At 33.5% G+C, this 19,649-nt stretch overlaps 1 long non-coding RNA gene across 1 annotated transcript; it reads left to right on the top strand.

Moving 5' to 3' along the window:
• Positions 1-12,365: 12,365 nt before the first annotated feature.
• Positions 12,366-16,538, top strand: LOC148609366 (uncharacterized). The gene is made up of 3 exons (XR_015914615.1): positions 12,366-12,549; positions 14,885-15,129; positions 15,947-16,538. It is a non-coding gene; the product is annotated as an uncharacterized LOC148609366 (long non-coding RNA).
• The last annotated feature ends 3,111 nt before the right edge of the window (positions 16,539-19,649 follow it).

Genomic DNA, 19,649 nt, shown 5'->3' with positions numbered 1-19,649 from the left:
ACAGTGGAAAAAAATGAAGCACCTAGATTTCATTTATAAGAAATCATTTCAACCCTATCACATTTTATTAATTATTACCAAAATACAAATCATAAATCATAAATAGGTAAGCTTTGAAATGAAAATAAATTTCAAGTCATATCCAACCAATCAGGTAACACCTTGTATTCAGTACTCAGTACCATGTTGGGGTACAAAAGGTCCCAGTAGAATGTAAACCAGTAATTGCGCTATTGTATCCTGTAGTTTCCTTTACCCCAAATTCTTCCGGTAGATCCGATGTATATAATCCCGGAACTAGGACTGTTTACAGACAATAAATCATCTGTACAGCGAAAATTAAGATCAAGTGATGTTTCTTTTTTGGAGCAGATTAGCTATAAAGTCAACCTGAATGGAGTTAATTTTGACATTTCCTGCGGTATATAAAGAAGATGATTTGGAATCGTTTTTTACTAAGTATGGAGACCAAGTACCATGTATTTGTATCTAGCTGTCTTTCTTTTTTTGGAATAACAACGATGTATGATACATTTCAGTCAAGATTTTAGTATTAGGAATGCTAGTATAAAGTGTTAAAAATAATAGGTGTTTGTTCTATTGTTTTCCGATAATAATACAGCATTGAACATTTCCAGCGGATCCAGTACTTAGATGGTAGATCAAGATCATTGTCTTTGGTAGAGAGACCAAACGAGGATAGTATTTAGAATTTTCTTTGTCAGGTTCTAAAGAAACACTGGACATCATAAAGAAATAATCCTTTTCAACGAAAGCCCAATGAGCTCATTTTCGTAGACTAAAACAAAATTTCGTGTTATAACGCGAATTAACGCAAAACGTTTGTCTTGTTTGTATATTTCAAAGGAAGAAGAAAACCTTTGATTTGTCCGCCTGTATTTCTACACTTGGACTTTCTATTTTTCCCCTGCAATTTTCAATTTTCCCTTTTTTGTGTTGGAGGTCGAAATGGGGAGTCAGATTTAAAACCATTTTGTTCTTTTATTATATAAAGTACTACTTATGTTTTGTTTGGTCAAACGAAGTCAATTATGAAGCTTTTATATCACAAATGAAATTGGAACATTAAAAAAAAACAAAACAAAACAAAAATCAACAAATAAAGCAAAAACAAACAGACAAACAAACAACACGAAAGAAAAACAGATTATAGGAGAGACAATCATCTTTTGTGTAAAAAGTCATGACCCCTAAGATATTAACAACAACAGAAAGGTTCCTCATTCGTTCCCGATAAGTGCTACATACCAAATATTTATTTTGAAAGCCGGGGAATACGAATTACCAAGCTGCCTCCATAATTATATTGCGGTCACCATGAAATTTTGATATACAAAATGGCGGCCGCTAAACAGGTATTGCTTGTCATCGATTCAAAATGCTTTCGCTTCCAAAGAGAAGTTTATTCATGACCGTCATGGCAGCGAGGGAACTCACTGGGAACTCAATGATAGACCTTTGAAAACAAAATAAAATGACATTCTCCATAATGCGCGTTTTCATAATATATATAAAATATTTCGCTTTATTACATGCAAGTAAAGCGTTATTACGCGACAATTTTCGTTTTTAGGAGCGAGTTTCGCGTTATAACGCAAACAAACGTTTTTTAGTCTACAAAAATGAGCTCAATGCGTTTTCGTACTTTTCTCCACTCGTACATGTGCTAAAATTACTTAAATTCTTTTCGCAGATTTTTTAAATAAAAACCTTATGCTAAAAACTGACAAGAATATACCTTGCTATAGAAGTATAAATTTATCCTTTTACTGAAGGATAATCTCCTAATACAGGTATAATACACAATATTATTGTTAATTTCCAACGTGCTAAAATGCACAAAAACTAGTCAGAAATAAATGTATACTTACAGTAGAAAACACTTACAAAAGCTTGGCATATAATTCTGGAACAACCCTAAACCAATTGTATAATAAACTTTTTTAACTGAAAGAAGATGCTGTGGACACACATGTTGTGGTGCATGGTGAATTTACGGACAATCTCATAATCTAGAAACTTGAAACCAAATAACCAATATAAAGAGTAGAATATGAAGAGGTACTAGTACCTCCCACCAATAAGGACCTTACACACAGCAGTCTAAATCACAATAGCCTATCCAGACCTAAGACCAACCTAGGCCAAATAATGATGCCGTCTTAAACTTAGATAAATTGAGATATTAATAGTATATAAACATAAATTATTAAAAATTTCATTCAAACCTGGCAATTTGTCACAAGTTAGACTGCACTAGATATTTAGGCTACAGCATATTTGCATCTTCCGAACAAAAATTTATCTGGTTGATCTGTATATTGTATTTAAATTTTGATGTTCACACTTATGATTTTGCTGTACATGTTATGTGAAGGAAGGAAACATGCATATATGTGAATGCTGTATAAAGTAGCACTAGCAAAACTTTCAGTTACACATTAATTGTATTCTTAACATCTTGACTAAAATTGTCTTCAAGTTGACAATTAATGTTTCAAATTCTGACTTTAGGTGAACATTAATTTAATTTAAAACCCTTTATCATTTATCCACTTGCTAGATATGCAAAATGTACCACCAAACCTCTTTCAAAACGTTTAACTTCTATACTCACAGCTGTCAAAGAGGGTCCGCAGTCCTATCACGACCCTTGTTACTCCCGTAGTGGTTTTAATTCAATGTGGACCCTGAAAAATTCGAAAGATATTCTGGAAACCCTCAATTCAAGATTATTTTCAGAATATAATAGCATTAAAACCTATGATTTTTCAAATCTTTATACTTCTATTCCCTATATTCAGTTAAAATCCCGACTCAAAAGCATTATACATCGTTGTTACTAAAAACAAATAAAAAAAATTGGGCACACCTACATGTAGATATAAATATGTAGTCATTGGTAGAGATTCCTCATACTTTGTAAAGCAACAATTTTGAATCAGCATTCCTAATGTACATAAGCAGAAGTTTTCAATATGCTGGATTTGTTTTATCGAGAACATACATGTATTTGTCCAGTGTGAATTTTTCGGTGTGTTAACTGGGGTCGGTTAAAGCCTTATAAACCTAGTTTAACTCCCATTACATGCGCCTGTCCATTCACAGTCTGGAGAATGTTGGTTTCAATGTGTCTGACTTAAAAGTTTATTTTGAGGAGGCATCATTGTTCTGTTATAGTGGATTCTATTGATTTTGTTTCCCTTCAGAACTTACTTAAAGATGTGTTTACATTTGTTGAAGAAATTATTGTGATCTCTGTATGTATTTTGCTATTTTAATAAAGATTAATTGATGGTGCAGTTTGTTTTGTTTTACCATACCTGTACAATTTTCTATTAGTATTTATGTATCAAAATGTTACTACTGCCCCTGTGGAAATTCAAAGTCTGAATTGTTCGAAATGCCCCTCCCGATAGACACGATTTATCAATGAAAAATAGAAAAAAAGCCGGAATGGTCGCTGCATAATATACAATCTCTTACAATCCTTTCCTACAACATTTCAACAAAATCCGACATAGCGGTTTTGACTATGATGGATGTATCATTGGCAGACGGATGGCCTGACGCTAACCATAACTATAAGTCTCTTGGTCGTTTTGCATCGGAGACAAAAATAATACTGATCTAAATTTTACGATGCATAATACATAAAATTATTTTGTCGTACAAATAGTCAAACTTATTTCATTAACATATTGATAAATATTAAATATCGTAGTTGATTTCAGATATCTCCCTTCTGTCAGTATTATGTATAAACAAATCTAGGGAAAAATGTGCTGAGCCCACTATGAGATACCCTCCGCTCCCAACCCCTGAAAAGATATAGTATCCACTTGGCTTACGTATGTACAAGGGCGGACAGCCCATCATGCACTTTATAGCCCCACGTTGCAAGTTTTGATATTTTATGATAAGTGTTTACATCCGGTTTGCATGAGTTTGAAATTATAATACATTGAATCGAATTTTTCACGAAAACCTCAAAGATGTGTGACGACTCTAAAACGATATTCTATTACAAGTTAGAGAAGTTTCTTTTGATAATGATTGATTTGTTTTTTTAATGTTTGATCTATTTCGACACCTTTTTCTCTGTTCCTCTTTTTAATAAAACGTACATGTTAAAATTCATTTTTTTTGCTTATAATTATTTTATTTGTATATATGTTTATAATGACGTTCTCGCCCGAAGGTTTATTTAGCCGATCATGAATGAACTATATTACAATATGAAAACGATCAGTCAATGATACCAAATAACTAAAAATTCTAAAAATACGATGTATCATCATAGTTTCGGAACATCTCACATATCAATAAGTTATGCCTAGCTTTCTTCTATGTGCTTTCTCCTAAAGATGAAGAAAACAAATCGCATGGTCACCGAATCTGCAAATCTTTAATACTGAATTTACAGACCACTTTATAACTATGCGTTGAGAGTATATATGTACCAACGTTCTACTGATTAAACTTTACTTGTAAAAGGGCGCCATCTGGCTTTTTACATACTTACTAAACTTGTCTTTCAAACAAATTTTTTTTCTACGGAAAACGCGAAGTTTTGGGAAAATATCCAAATTTGTCGTTGGTCCGTGTGTTATTATACGCTTTCGCGCATACTCAATATAGATAGAACGGTATTATTTCACATTATTTTAGGTTAGCCTTTTGTGTACCCTACTTAAGTAAATACTTCCGGACACTGTGATTGGACAAATTGTGCTGATACCCAAAAAGGTTTTTTTTTAATTCCAGGCTCTAACATTATTATACGTTTAAAAAAAATTGCATTAAATTTTTTGAAAACCATTTTATATAAATATTATGAATTTTTAAAATGTATGTGCCATTCGCAGAGGAAGGGGGATCTTTGACTCCAAACATCATCTGCTTAAGATACCAAAGAATCGAGATGGTTTTGCTATGATTTTGTTCACAATTTTAGTTAGAAAAATGAAGATACTACTGGAAAAAAGTCAGTTTATAGCTCCGTCGTTGTTTTAAAGGTGTTAATTTTTCAAAAGTGTCACTATTGTCGGCTATGGGGAATAAATAGTACCGTTCTACCTCAATTGCATTACTGCCTGGATCATGTGTACATGTGTATTGTTAGTTCATTATTTTGCTTAATTAAACGACAATTACCATTTTTGCTAGGGTGCAAACCTGTCCAGACATGGAATTCAAAAGGCGTAGAATATGTCGAAATAAACCTTGCCCCTTTCATGTGTAAATATCTGCACCCGAAGTCCGGACCCTCCCGTTTTTTATATGTAAACTGGCACGACTGGTACACCCCCTGTCCATTGTTTTGAGTAATTAAAGAATTTATTATGCACCTTTTAACTGGATGGACCAGAATTTTCAGAAAGTTAAAAGGTGATCATCAATCACAAACAAACAGGAAATGACATTTTGGCACATTTAGAATGTGTCGATTCGGCGGTAAACCTTCCCCTTTTATTTGTAATAAAAACAACTGCTCCTGAAGTCCGGAGGTAAAGCCACCCTCTTTTATGTGTTTAAACACCTGCATCCAAAGACAAAGCCAAAGTCCGGACCCCTTTTCCCTTTTCATGTGTAAACACTCTTACCCATTGTTTCTAGATCATCGATAACAAACAGAGAATGACAGTCATACAAAAATCCCCCGGACCCAAGGCAATGTCCAGTATGTCTACTTACAATATTTTTAATATTTAATATGGTAAATGAGTAAAATTTCCTAAACATTTTTCTCAGCCACTATTTAGGGACCGACCATTTAACTTCCGATGGGGAGCTTGGTTTTTTTTTCTTTAATTGTTAAAAATATTTCGATCCTGACTTTGAGGAAAAGATAATTTGGTAAGGAAGGGTTAAAGAATAAGTGATGTGAATAAAGAAAAACAAAAGGAATTCACTTACATGCGTTAAAGAAGTACATATTTAAGCAAAAATATATAAAAAGATATGTATGTTTAGATTAAAATTTAGTGATGTAAGTTTCACACGTTTTGACTCTTGCTGAGAACTTTTATAACTCGTACAAAAGAACACCTGAGAATAAGTTGTACAACTCATTTGAAATAAATCCGGTAGGTGTTTGTCCTTCATAGCCCGGATAAACGCTCATCCAAACCATTTCGCCTTCTTTTAAAAGAATATTGATTGTCCTGCTGTCTGATGCATAATCGGAAGATGAATGAGCATCAGCATACAAAACACAAACTCGGTTACCATTTCTAACTATTTCTAAAGGAAGACTATTTCCCGGTGCAGAAATCATAGTTGCTGAGACCTGATATAGACCTCGGACTTTAGCCACGAAATGCCCATGATAAGGAGAGGCATAAATGATGCTCTAAAACGCTATCTTCGCGAAGCTTCTGGGAGGGGGTGGGGGAGTTGTAGTTTCCTTATTTTGTGTTTCATATCGCAAAAGGTTATAATAGAGGACAGAACTGGTTTTTTTGTATTATTCGAGAACGTCTTTTTATCTTAGAATTGATATTCTTAAACAAGCGAGAGAAAGTAAATTTGATTGAGTAAAGAGTAAACAATGACACAAAAGCGAGGAGTTAAACGACCATCTTACGTATTCAAAGCTTTTATATAATCAAACCAATCTAAAATGTATCGGGACCATTTTTGCTTTTACTCCTAAAAATTGTTATGATCAAAGGGGGTAACTAAATGTTTGATATTATGAAATCAGAAAACAGAGTCCCTCCCGCTGATATAGACATTTTGGGATGATACAGTATATATGGAATCTTACTTCCGACATTGAGATAAAAAAAGTCGATTCATTCATTTTGACTAATTGGGGGAGCACTATATATTTTTCTACAATGATGTCGTCTTGTTTTTTTCACAAAATTCAATATTAACGAATCCCACGTAACATTTCTAGAATTATGTTAATGTATCATGTGACATCATTGTCTTTTATTTTGGAATTTGCATTAAGACCTTGTTTTACTTAGACATTTTATTTTAATATATTTACTCTAAATCCTGTTGGACGTGTTTGTCTGAAAATAAAAAAAAACAAGGTGTGCTTACTAGCTGTAGGTGATTATGGATTTTAAACTAGCTTACAGAAATCGGGGTAAATACAGCTTGTTATCATTTGTCCTATTTGTAAAAGTGTTTGTATTCTGTGTCGATCTTAAGAGTAAAATCGGAATTCAACTCAACAGATTTCTGGTCGTTTTGTTGCTGTATCTTCACACCACTGTCCCGGGTGGAGGGATGAGGGCTTACGAACGTGTTTGACCTCGGCACATACTTTATGTGCCCAAGCCAGGAATCTAAGTCGAATGGCTGTCGTTGTATTTTTATATAGTCAGTGATATTCGTTTTAGGGTTTTTTATAGACTATGTGGATTTTCGTTTTTTTTTTGACTTCATTTATTTTGGGGCCTTTTACAACTTGCTTTATTCTAGGGGTTTTGGCCAGTCATTAAAAAACATGTGCTGACCTGTTGAAATTTAATTGTTCGTTGCTTGAATTTTCGTGGATGATTTTCTTAATGGGAATCATACCACTTCTCCTATTTTCATATTGTCACATATGTAAAATATGTTGTTTTTTTTTCCACGAACTATCTTTATGTCTAATTTATCTCCATATTTTGTACAGTTCACGCCCTGATGCCGAGCTGAGACATTCACAATACTTTGTCGACTTAACTAATTGCAACCAGTCGAGGTAGTTTTTTCTCTAGTTTGGATTATTTTCATATTTCATTACCTAATATAAATATATGAGAGGTAGTTCGGAACTCGCTATTACGAATGTGAAATTCGAATCAAGATACATCATCCAGTTACAAGGTGAAGAATTGTATAAATAAATTTTATGAACTGTTAAAAAAACGGACTTACACAGGGCTTTTGTAATAAGTGGATGGATGAGGTATTTGATATATAAATTGGTCAGTGGATGTATCGGATATAGGACGAGGATATGGTTTCAAACCAAATTGTAACTCCAAGTATAAACTCCTTCAATATAAGTCATTCTTCACAAGAAGAAAGTAAAATGTATATTTTTATCTTGTAATATATCATCTTGAAAAAACCATGATACTTCAAGTAGGCTAAAAGTGTAATTGATGCCGTCCACAGGTCCATGGTTCAAGTCTGTTTTTGACAATCTTGTTTTGTGAAATGGCTTCTTTATTTCAGTTTGTACTTGGTATTTCAATTTAATTGACTTTGGTTAATTATTCTCGTTCATTGTCCAATTGACCCTCGAAACAATTTATACTTCGATTGGATCATTAGCTTGGTCATCATGCCCATCGTTACCTTTCGATAAATCCCTAAGTGGTCTAGATAAATAATCTCGATATTTTTTATTATCTCGATGTCACTATCGTGCATTGATTTGCCTGTGCTGCAGATTTGCCATGTATATATATATATATATATATATATATAGAGATATATATATATATATATATATATATATATATATATATATATATATATATATATATATTATGCATTATATATATATATAACATATGTCACATGTATTGAAAGCTTGGTGTCAGGTATGACTGTGACATAAAAATACATTCGGTGCCAATTAAGTGTTACTGTAATATGTAATGGAAGCTTACCTATATGTAGGTCATTAGTGTCCGGTACGACTATAGCATGAAATGAAATTTCAAATGTACCTAGGCATTTGGTGTCAGGTACGACTGTAACGTGAAATGAATACTCATAAATGCATCCAGGCCTTTAGTGCCAGGTAATGCTATAACATTACTGAAGTTACCAAGGTGTTTTGTGTCCGGGTTGACTGTAGCATTGTTATGAAGTTACCCTGACTAGTGGTGTCAGGTACGACTGTAACATGTAATGAAGGTTACCTTGGCGTTTGGTGTCGGGTATGACTGTAAGGTGAAACATATCTAGGCCTTTGGTTACAGATATTGCTGTAACTTTAGTGAAAATTACCTAGGCTAGTTGTGTCAGATACGACTGTATGTTATGAAAGTTCACAAATTTACCTAGGCCTTTGGTACCAGTCGCATTATATGACTGTAAAATGTTATGTAAGTGGCGCCAGGTATGGCTGTAACATGTAATATAAGGGGTGCTAGGTATGGCTATACCATGATATGTAAGTGGCGCCAGGTATGGCTTTAACATGTTATGTAAGGGGCGCCAGGTATGGCTGTAACATGTTATGTAAGGGGTACCAGGTATGGCTGTAACATATTATGTGAGGGGCGCTAGGTATGGCTGTATCTTGCATATGTAATGAAAACTCACCCAGGCGTTTTGTGTCGGAAATGGCTGTAATTTAATATAAAATGAACACTTACTTACAGCTTAAGTGTCAGATATTGCTGTTACATGTAATGAAAGCTTACCTAGGCGTTTAGTGTCAGGTGTGGCTGTAACATGTATTTAGAACTTACTGATGAGTTGTGTGTCAAGTATGACTGTACCATGTGATAGAAGCTTACCCAGACGTATAAATATTATTTTATGTCGATATCATCAGATCTATCAGCAATAAAAGCTCGTACCAGAAATACAAGAAATCGAAATCCAAACGGACATATATGTATTAACAGACATAGTAAGATAATTACTAACTGTTGGAGATAAGATGGTTCTTTCTTTCGGTACTATTATATGACGGTTACCTACATTTTCTATTCGGTAAATATGATAATAATTTATACGCATTATCCGTTTAACAGAAAATAATATTCATGTTTATAGGCCATTTTAAAATAATTGAAAAAGAACGAAGACATATTTGTCAGAAAATTAAGTCAAGTAAATATCCTGATAATTTTGTCCCCATCCGGCCAAAATAAGCATTTTCTGGTGTAAATACAACTACAGGACTAAAAAGTAATGTGGTATTAGTAGAAGTCATGCAATAATACATAGCTAGTGGGGATCCAATGGGGGTTCGGAGTTTCCTCTTCTATTGCATGATTTGTTTTTTATTTTCTTGTCAAATATAAGCAAATAATGACTTGAAACTCTTCCTCCTTAAGAAGTTTTGAAAATCTTTACATCTGCCACTGGATATTTAGTAGGAATCATGTCGTAAAATTGGAAACACACAGACGTTGGCAAAATGCTGGCGTTTAAACGCACGGTTAAGTATTTGGTAGCGAACATATTTTGATCATGCATATACAAACCACGTTAGAAATTATTTGACCAGCTCATGAATGAGGGTGTAACCAGTTAGTAGTGCATGTATTAGTAGTATTAACGTAGATGGGACGGGGAACAGTATCAATTAAAATCTACAATTTTTCAGGAAGTGAACTGTGTAGTTTTACAACAGCGTACTCTTTTGTTGAAATGAAGCGGAAACTTTTATTCAAGTGAAACATTGAATACCCAAATTCACAATAATTGTACAGTAAATACGTTACAGTAATTTGTATTAAGTAATCCATTTGTTTATGACTGAAAAAGAACGGAACCCCAACATATTGTTTAAAAAAGAATGGATTTAATTGTGGCCCATAAATGCCGGTCTTCATAACTCTTGTCAACGACATACAAAGCAACAAAAGCAAATGAGCAACTCGGACTCCACTAAAAACTGGGAGTATGGACCAGGAGCACCGGTAGGGTAAGCGTCCTCTGCTTTTCTGGAAACACCCGCCGAGTTGCTCATAAAAAGTCAAGTCCGGGGTAGACAAAGGAGGAAAGGAAAACTATGACCCGTTGAATAAATCAGATTTCATGGTGCAGATGGATACACCATAACGATCCACGAGTTCATGATGACGACTATAAAACATCTGCAGTGATGACTTCAATCTTGCAGCAACATAACCCTGTTCCCTGTTATAACTTTTCAAATACTATAATATCGAAGTCAATAATGGCAATTGTGTAATGATGTTTTGAATGGAATCGTTCGTAAACCTACATACATGTACATTAAGAGTGCTTTAAGAAATTCATTTATTTTCATTTTGCATCAACTTCCTGAACGCAGCCGTTAATTTGTTTGTTTGTTTGTTCTTTGGGGTTTAACGTTCGAGCAGCAATATTTCAGCTATATTCAGACGATTAACATGAAATTGATGATAAAATGAATATGAAATGATGATGAAATGAAAAAGGGATGGGAAACAGGGACAATGGGGTCGACAAATTTTGATTGCCACTGGAAATAGGGAGAGGTGTGTAGGGTCGGGCAATTTAGCCTCCTGTGGCGGAGCCCTATGGTTCCTACACTGGGAGAATACCACAATAGGGTTCTTTAACGTGCGAGGAACGTGGCATCTTTCCCAACACAGTGCACCACTATGGGTTGCGGTCAGGTTTTCCGTATTATAGCCTGACAACCCCAGCATGTAACACGCCAGTGTGTACTGTCCATAAGCGAACAAAAATCATTGTAAGATATTTGCTTGACTTTATCTTCTAATATATAGTGGGTACTGTCCATAAGCGAACATATCTTTTCTTTTTTCAACTAGTATGTGATTATTCATGGTTTCCTTACTAGTGACAATAAGTGTCTATGGCATATTTGAAAGACATATGTCTTGGGTACAAAATGTATATGTTTTTTCCTTCCTGAAATTTCATTAAGAAGTTATCGGCATGAATTCAATTCATGTCGATTTTTGAAAATTCAAGTTCCCCATAAGAACATGCATACATATTGTGTACAAGATTATATGATCCAAGACAGCAGAAATCGTTGGATAATACTTTAAAATTAAAAAAATGATCAATAAAAAATGGTTTGAACTAAATTTACGTTTCAACCTTAATTTTAAGAATTTCTAGTTTACTGTACAGTAGTAAAGGTATTGATTGTGATGTGTACAATATATACTATTAAAATTTAATGTTGTTCGAACGTTTTGTCATCTTTTGCTTTCCGAGTATGATATTAAGATGTTCACGTCATCGTTTTGGTTTAAAAATAATTAGACTCTTATATTGCTATTTTGCATTCTCTCCATGACATTTCGTTTTCGGTCGATAACGCTTTTAATTATTCTTATTACTCTACCCGACGAAGCTGTATGCGTGTTTTGCCATAGAGATCTTTGGAATTCCGTTCCTCAATACCCCAACCTCTTACTTCTTAACGCCATTATTATTGCATACTGCTTTGAAATCGGCAGAATTATTGCAAAATATTTACTATTTAAAACATTTTATACAGTTTCTTTACCATAAACTTCACATTCAGTTTTTTGCTTTTTGAATATGAAATCCCGGTTAATAAAATTACGGATTTTTTAAAGGTTGCAAAACGAACACATTAAATTAACCAACGAATTGCTTTTACCAACTTTAAAGATAACTGTCTTCGTTACAAATGTTATCTAGATATTTAACAAAACTTTATTATTTTTTTCGCTTGCTTTTTGTTAGATTAAACTTCTTTTATGTAAATAAAAGACTTGAAATATTTTAAAACACATGACATCAGGAAATAAATTTTAACCAAAGTGGAAAAAAGTTCCTGGATCTGTGCATGAACAGAATCGACAGTTATGGCTTCAGGTAGGAACGATACATTAAGTTAAACTCTACAAAAATGCATCGTGACATTTGGAAAGAGAATGCATTACTATCCATGCGACTATATATAACAAAAAAATATTTGACTCAAAGTAATAGTATTTACATATTTAAAATTCTACTGCATTGCTAATATCAAGTACAGAATGCAATTTATCTTTTTTCTACACAACCTCATTTTTCATGTACATGACACTATTGATTTTGAATTGTTTTATTAAGAATTATCACCATGCAGAATCTAAAATGACATTTTATCTGGATTTTATCAATGTACGAAGCCTCTTGAGAACCTATTGAGTGGGATATAGCGATTACATTTTGTTCTTGTCCTTTATATTTCCCACTCGTTTCTTTTCTTATGTTAAGGAACTATGATAATATGTCTTTAGACAAATGTCTGGTCCTACTTTTTCATTCGAATATTGACCTTGTACCCTCTACATATGAAATATTTGTACCCCAAAACGTTATGTAATTCTCAATAATTTTGGCATCAATAGATTTTTATTGATATGTTTGTGTGAATAAAACTTTGGGGAGGTTTAAAGACATAATCATTGTAAACCATATGCATGTATACAAACGTTTTAATATGCATGGTTAATCATGTACGACATTAAAGACCAGGAAGTTTTCCACTATTTCTTACGTGTTGGGTTATATGCACCGGGCTGTTTCTGAAAACCCCTATTAAGTTTGTTACACACCGCATCGCTATTAGAAACAGTGTTTACATTGATTTCATTGCATTCAGACCTGATATTTCTTTTTGAGAAAATGCGGCAGTAAAATTAATTTCGATACAGTCACAAGATCCCTCCTAAAGAAGAGGAAAGAAAAAACTATTCACCCTTAATCCCTATTGAAACATACTCTGGATAATTGTCTAAATTTATGAACACATCTACTGCGCATTGTAGATTTATTATTCAGTTTGTCTTTTGGTACTTCTACCAGCCCAAGTTATACATTTACTCTGGGCCCTCTTTATTTCCCTTTGTGCGGTTTATCTTTTTTTCATATTTCACTTACTGTTTTTTATCATCAGTTTTTTGTCATATCATAAGCTCATCTCTAGTGCTTTCATTGTTTATTTATATGGGTGTTTGCTATATTTACTTCTTCTTTTATATTTGATGGAATATTTTCGTTAACGAAAATATTAATGCCTTCTTTAATTTTAATCCATAACTGATTATCATGTAACTCATTTCTAGTTTTAAGGAACACATCTTTTACAAATTGACTAGTTATGCATTTGACCTTTTGAACATCTACCATTTCATTAAAAATAATTTGTTAGGTGTTTGTTTTGCATGACCTTTGGCATCAGTAATCATAAGTACAATATCATGATAATAGATACCCAGAATACTAGGTTTAATCTTGGTAATTAATGATGGTTCGTAGGTGCTTAATTAAGTGTTCTCCTTCCTAGTTTGTAATCGTCTGATGTATTCCTAGTGTATTCATTATTCCAATGAACAATTCATTGAACTCACTAGGATGCATTGAACCTGTAATACTATGTTCTGACCATTTTTTATCTCGAAAAGTAAAATCTTCAATTAGTCATTTGTATATGTGGTTCCTGTGACCATTTAATTCAACACCATTTAGACTCCTATATATCGTTAAAGACTAAAATATATGTATCATCTATAACCATGTATAAAAGTCATAATTTTACATCATTAAAATTCAAAATAATAAACACGATTAAGCGTCAAAGAAAAGTAAGTAATAAAGTGTATAAAAAGTATATTTGTTAGTTAATAATTCACAAACATTACAAAGGGTATGTAATTTTGCACCAATACAGTTTCATCGTATGTTCCTTGTAATTGTAGGAATTTGATACGAGAATAATATTTCTACTGAATAGTGCACGTCAAAATCTGTATCGCATGTGATAGAGATTTTGTCATGTCATGTTCATTATACATCATAAATTTTAACTATAAAACTATAATTCAAGTATAGTCCGTGAAAGGGTGCGATATAGGTCTAGTGTATATGATATTCGAAATTAACCATAATCACATTGCTAATGAAAGATCGTAATTACATACAATAGTTCAAGCGCAAGCAAGATGGATATACATATACCATTACGCATTGGTCAAATGATATTTCTGTAAACCGATCCACATGTATCTGCAGTCTTACTAATATTTCTTTTCAATTTTAATATGAGCAATCGTGTTTAAAATAAACATGTATAAAGCTAGTTACTGTATGATTACATCTTCCTTACGTCATACAAATTTAGAAGATATGTTATGGTTCACACACGCTTCACACTATTATGTAGGAGACAACTTGACTATGGATCAGAGAGAAAACCAGAACCCCCCTCCACATACACCACCGGCCCAGGGACAGAAATATGTACAGGATTTTGTACAGCAGAACCCACAAGGTTTTATTCACACACAGTAACCAGGGTCATACGCTGGTCAGCCTACTCAACCACAGGCAGGCTTTTCTAATATATCTGATGGATATGGCTACAACCAACCTCCGATACAACAACCATCAAGGTCAAACACAGTTGTGGTAAGAATAGGAAGTAAAGTATATTATAAATATATATACATACACATCTTTATTCTCATAAATCAATTGATATAGAGAATATATATACACACACACACACACACACTTAATAATCATACATTCAGTATTTACCTGACAATTTTGAGCCCTTATCAAATAATGGGGATTAAAAGAAAAATTGGGACTTAGTGTATGTTAATATTGACAATATGTCTTATATTTAGGTTCTTTTGTGGTTCTTTTACAGCTGTAGGTCTTGCACTTACAACAATAGCGGCCATCTTATCCTGCTATAATCTTCTTATACACTTATAAGGTGTCAAATACAGTTGTGCTGTATCTTGTATTTACAGTTACATTTGGCCTGTTTTTAAGACACTCCACAAATATCAAGATCTAATATAACGTACCCCAGAATTCTGTTGACACAGTGACATCACTTGCTCAGATACTCGATTTAAATTGTGTAATACAAATAACAAATATACTTATATTTTTGCGTAAAATACTGTTAAAAGTAAAAATGATATTAAGATATTTTTCCAAAAATATCGTTTTCGTTTTTGCCTGAAACAGAAGAAAACTAGAGCTGTCAGCAACATGAATGAAAATTTCAGTGGGTGACATTGGCTCTATCAAGAATGTTGAACAAATTCGATCTCCATCAAGTACTTCTATAAATCAGAGCAAGACTGTATATTACACCGTTGTTAATTTACAACGAAAATATCCGAATGATTATGCGAATGAACAAAAACAAAACAAAAATAAAATATTGCATATAAATAAGAGAAGGAATTATTTGTGTTTGTTTAAGATATGCCAGAATCAACCATCTCCCACCCTCATACTTAATTCTGCACCGTACAGTTATTTGGTACCAGCCATATTATCCTGTTTCTTCTGCTGTTGGTTGGTTGGAATTGGTGCGATTATTGCAGCCGTCATAGTAACAATTTAATACTAATTTCATTACACGACATTGGTAAAGATTTGCAAGTAATTTACATTCTAGAAAACTCATTGCAGGGGTAATTTCATACATTTACTACAGGTACAGTCAGATATTCTCAAAACTTCTTTCGCCAATTGAGACACAGTTTGATAATATATGCAAGTGCATGCAAATTTAAAATTTTATACTGTTACTTTATTCACATTTATGATAAAAAAAATCAAAATAAACATTTATATCATAAAATTAATAGTTTATATTTTCATTATAGATAAAAATTATAGCAGTTGCATACATAGTAAGCATTTATTTAGTCCCGTGGACAATCTGATGACCTAAATTTCGACGAAGCTCGAAAATCAGCGAACATAGCAAAGATCTTGACCATCATATCGTTCGTTTTGGGTTGTGTTTTTTATGTTGGCTTTATTATTATTTACAGTGTGACATTAAATCAAGCTTGAAAAGAGAAAATACGTTGAGATGTAAATACCTTTCCTTACATCAATTTATAACCTTTATGTTGCAATATATTGCAGAATCACTAATATCGTGTATGATACATAGATGTCGGCCATCCAGGGAGACAATTCTACTTGCTGTCTGAGAAGTAACACCGAATTTATTAACATAATTATCTTGCTTGAATAACAGAATAGCAATGTGCATTTGTAATGCTTATAATTAAGAACAATTCATGCTACCCAGCGTTAATTCTATATATAGTAGTCATGAATAATACTACTACGTAAGAATTTTGTTCATCTTACAATATTTGTTCAGTATATAAATGGTTTACTTTTTACTGTCAACACTTTTAATATTGTTTTCGAAATCATTTTTATGCTTTTAACGCCAGTTTAGTCTTTCTATAATTGATCTGTAAAAACTCCAATAAAATCCTTTGTAATATCAATATATTGAAAGAAAACGACAAAGATTAATCGAATGTGTAGTTCTTAGGAACTACATAAGGTCTCTTGGACAGTTTGTATAATAGTATTGTAATCTTTTCCTATTTAAATGTATGATAAAGAGTACAAAAATATGTTATGCATGATAAATCAATATCACATGTCATATCAACCTCGGTCAATATAAGCCCTCGGGCCAGAGTCCGTCGGGCTGAATAATATATCAAGGGATGATATGGTATCTGATGCAGGTTTGGTCATGCTATATTCTCTTATTGTCAAATATTCATAACAATTGATTTTTTCTTGATTCCCAACCTCCTAACCCTGGCATCCTCCCATTATCATAAATCTGTAGATACTTTCCAGACATGCACCTTTGCTTTCGGTTGTTTTATTAAACAGATGATATTACCAAAGAGTTTTATTAGACATTGTTTAAGCCAATTAAACATGATAATTCTAAGCTTAAGAAACAATCAATTCACCTAAACAGTTCCTTTTTATTTTTATTGTTTATCGTTTGTAGTCATTAAACAAAATAAAGAACTATATTCTTCTTATGTGTCTTTTTTACAAATGAAAATGAGCGAACAACACTGCACTTTTTTGGGGTAAGCGTCCCCTTCTTTTCTAGAAACACCCGCTGAGTTGCTCATATAATTACACGTCCAGGTAGATTTAAGGGAAAATCTTTTATTGAATACTTGATTTAGCTATTTCTCTTTTTTTTGTTGAGTTGATAATATGTCAACGCTTTTGTTAAGTTAAATTAGACAACAAATGTATAAGTCAACATTTCTTGCGTTTAGATATACAAAATGTGTCCACCTAATTGCAGAAAACTTTGAGTCAGACATTTAGTGGCCTAGTCAACATAGGATATTCTTCAATGGATTGAAACGTGTTTGTGTTGAGGTAGATGATTCGAATTTTATGAGTCAAAATGTGACTGAGCAAAACAAAATGAGCGTTTAAGTAGACATAAGTTAATTCTATCAGTTACAATTGGACAAAACATGCTTATTACTGTCATTATTTTGGCCAGCAATGCGCGAGTTCATGAGGACAGCCATAAAGCTTCTGTAGTGACAATTTTGATCTTAACAAAACACTGTTTAAGAAGCTTAGTTTAAAGAAGTCTTACACGTTACAAAACGTCAGCGTAGGTTCGGCAAGCTCTGGCTTAACGTATGAGTGATATGTAAACTCTATTTGTAGACGTTGAAGGAATGTTGCCAAAAATGACAAAATAAGTTGACTATGCGAAATGAGTGGGTGTCGTATTTGTAGTATAGTTTTCCGTTCCATCTATCTGTAAGTGTAGGTGAAGATATAAAGCTAACTTCATAGTGTCCGTAGTTTCCTTTACCCCAAGTTCTTCCGGTAGATCCGATGTATAAAATCCCGGAACTAGGACTGTTTACAGACAATAAATCATCTGTACAGCGAAAATTAAGATCAAAGGATGTTCCTTTTATGGAGCAGATTAGCTATAAAGTCAGCCTCATTGGAGTGAAAGTCGGTGAGTAGCGATACACAATTTGTTCCTATTAGAATGCCGACCGTTTGTTGAAAAAACACATCCCTGACACTAGACAAATGTGTTGTTAATAAAAAAAATTCGGCACTTTGACAGCATTTCCTGTGGTATATTAAGAAAATGATTTGGAATCGTTTGTTACTAAGTATGGAGACCAAGTACCATGTATTTGTATCTATCTGTCTTCTTTTTTGGAATAAGAACGATGTATGATACTTTTCAGCCAGGATTTTAGTATTAGGTATGTTAGTATAAAGTCTTAAAAAATAATGGTTTTTGATATTTTCCTATAATAATACAGCATTGAGCATTTCCAGCGAATCTTTAAGTTTGTTCAGAATCCGCATTGAATTGATACCACCACGTGAGTAGTTAGTGTCGTGACAAGATTGAAGACCCTCTTTCACATACAGCTGTAAGTATAGAAAATCTTACATTTTACAGATCCTGCTAAGAAGTGCTGTTTTATGGATTCTTGTTGAGTTTTGTAGCCCACTTTAATGGCGGAGTATCACAATCAACGACTTTAGGTTTTGTTTGTTTGTTGGGGTTTAACGCCCGAGCAGCCATATTTCAGCTATATTCAGGCGATGAACATGAAGTGGATGATAAAATGAACATGAAATGATGATGAAATGAAAAATGGGATGGGACACAAGGATAATGGGGTCGAGAAATTTTGATTGACACTGGAAATTGGGAGAGGTGTGTAGGGTCGGACAATTTAGCTTTCTGTGGCGGGCCCAATGGTTCCTACTCCAGTAGAATACCACAGAAGGGTAAATTAAAGTGCGAGGAACGTGGCACTTTTCCCAACACGTTGCACCACTATGGTTTGCAGTCAGCCTTTCTGTATTATAGCATGTAAACCCTAGCATGCAAAATGCCAGGGTTACCCTATTCCACCTCCTGAAGCACACAACCCAGTTGCTCTGTGGGCAGAGTGCCCTAGCCCCTACCAGGTTTCTGAGCACTATTTAGTCGACTGTTATAATAAGTTTAGTGTTGCTGTGGGTATATTCCTTTGACACCTGGACCTGCATGGGGCCCAACATCATCTTGCATGAGCTGTTTGAAAACATCTGGTAAACAGTAGAAATCCCTGAGG

The sequence above is a fragment of the Perna viridis genome, chromosome 8, assembly GCF_037379345.1.
Source record: "Perna viridis isolate PV_CMFRI_1.1 ecotype Kerala chromosome 8, ASM3737934v1, whole genome shotgun sequence".
Classification (NCBI taxonomy): Eukaryota; Metazoa; Mollusca; class Bivalvia; order Mytilida; family Mytilidae; genus Perna; species Perna viridis.
This window is presented reverse-complemented; position numbering and strand designations above follow the sequence as displayed.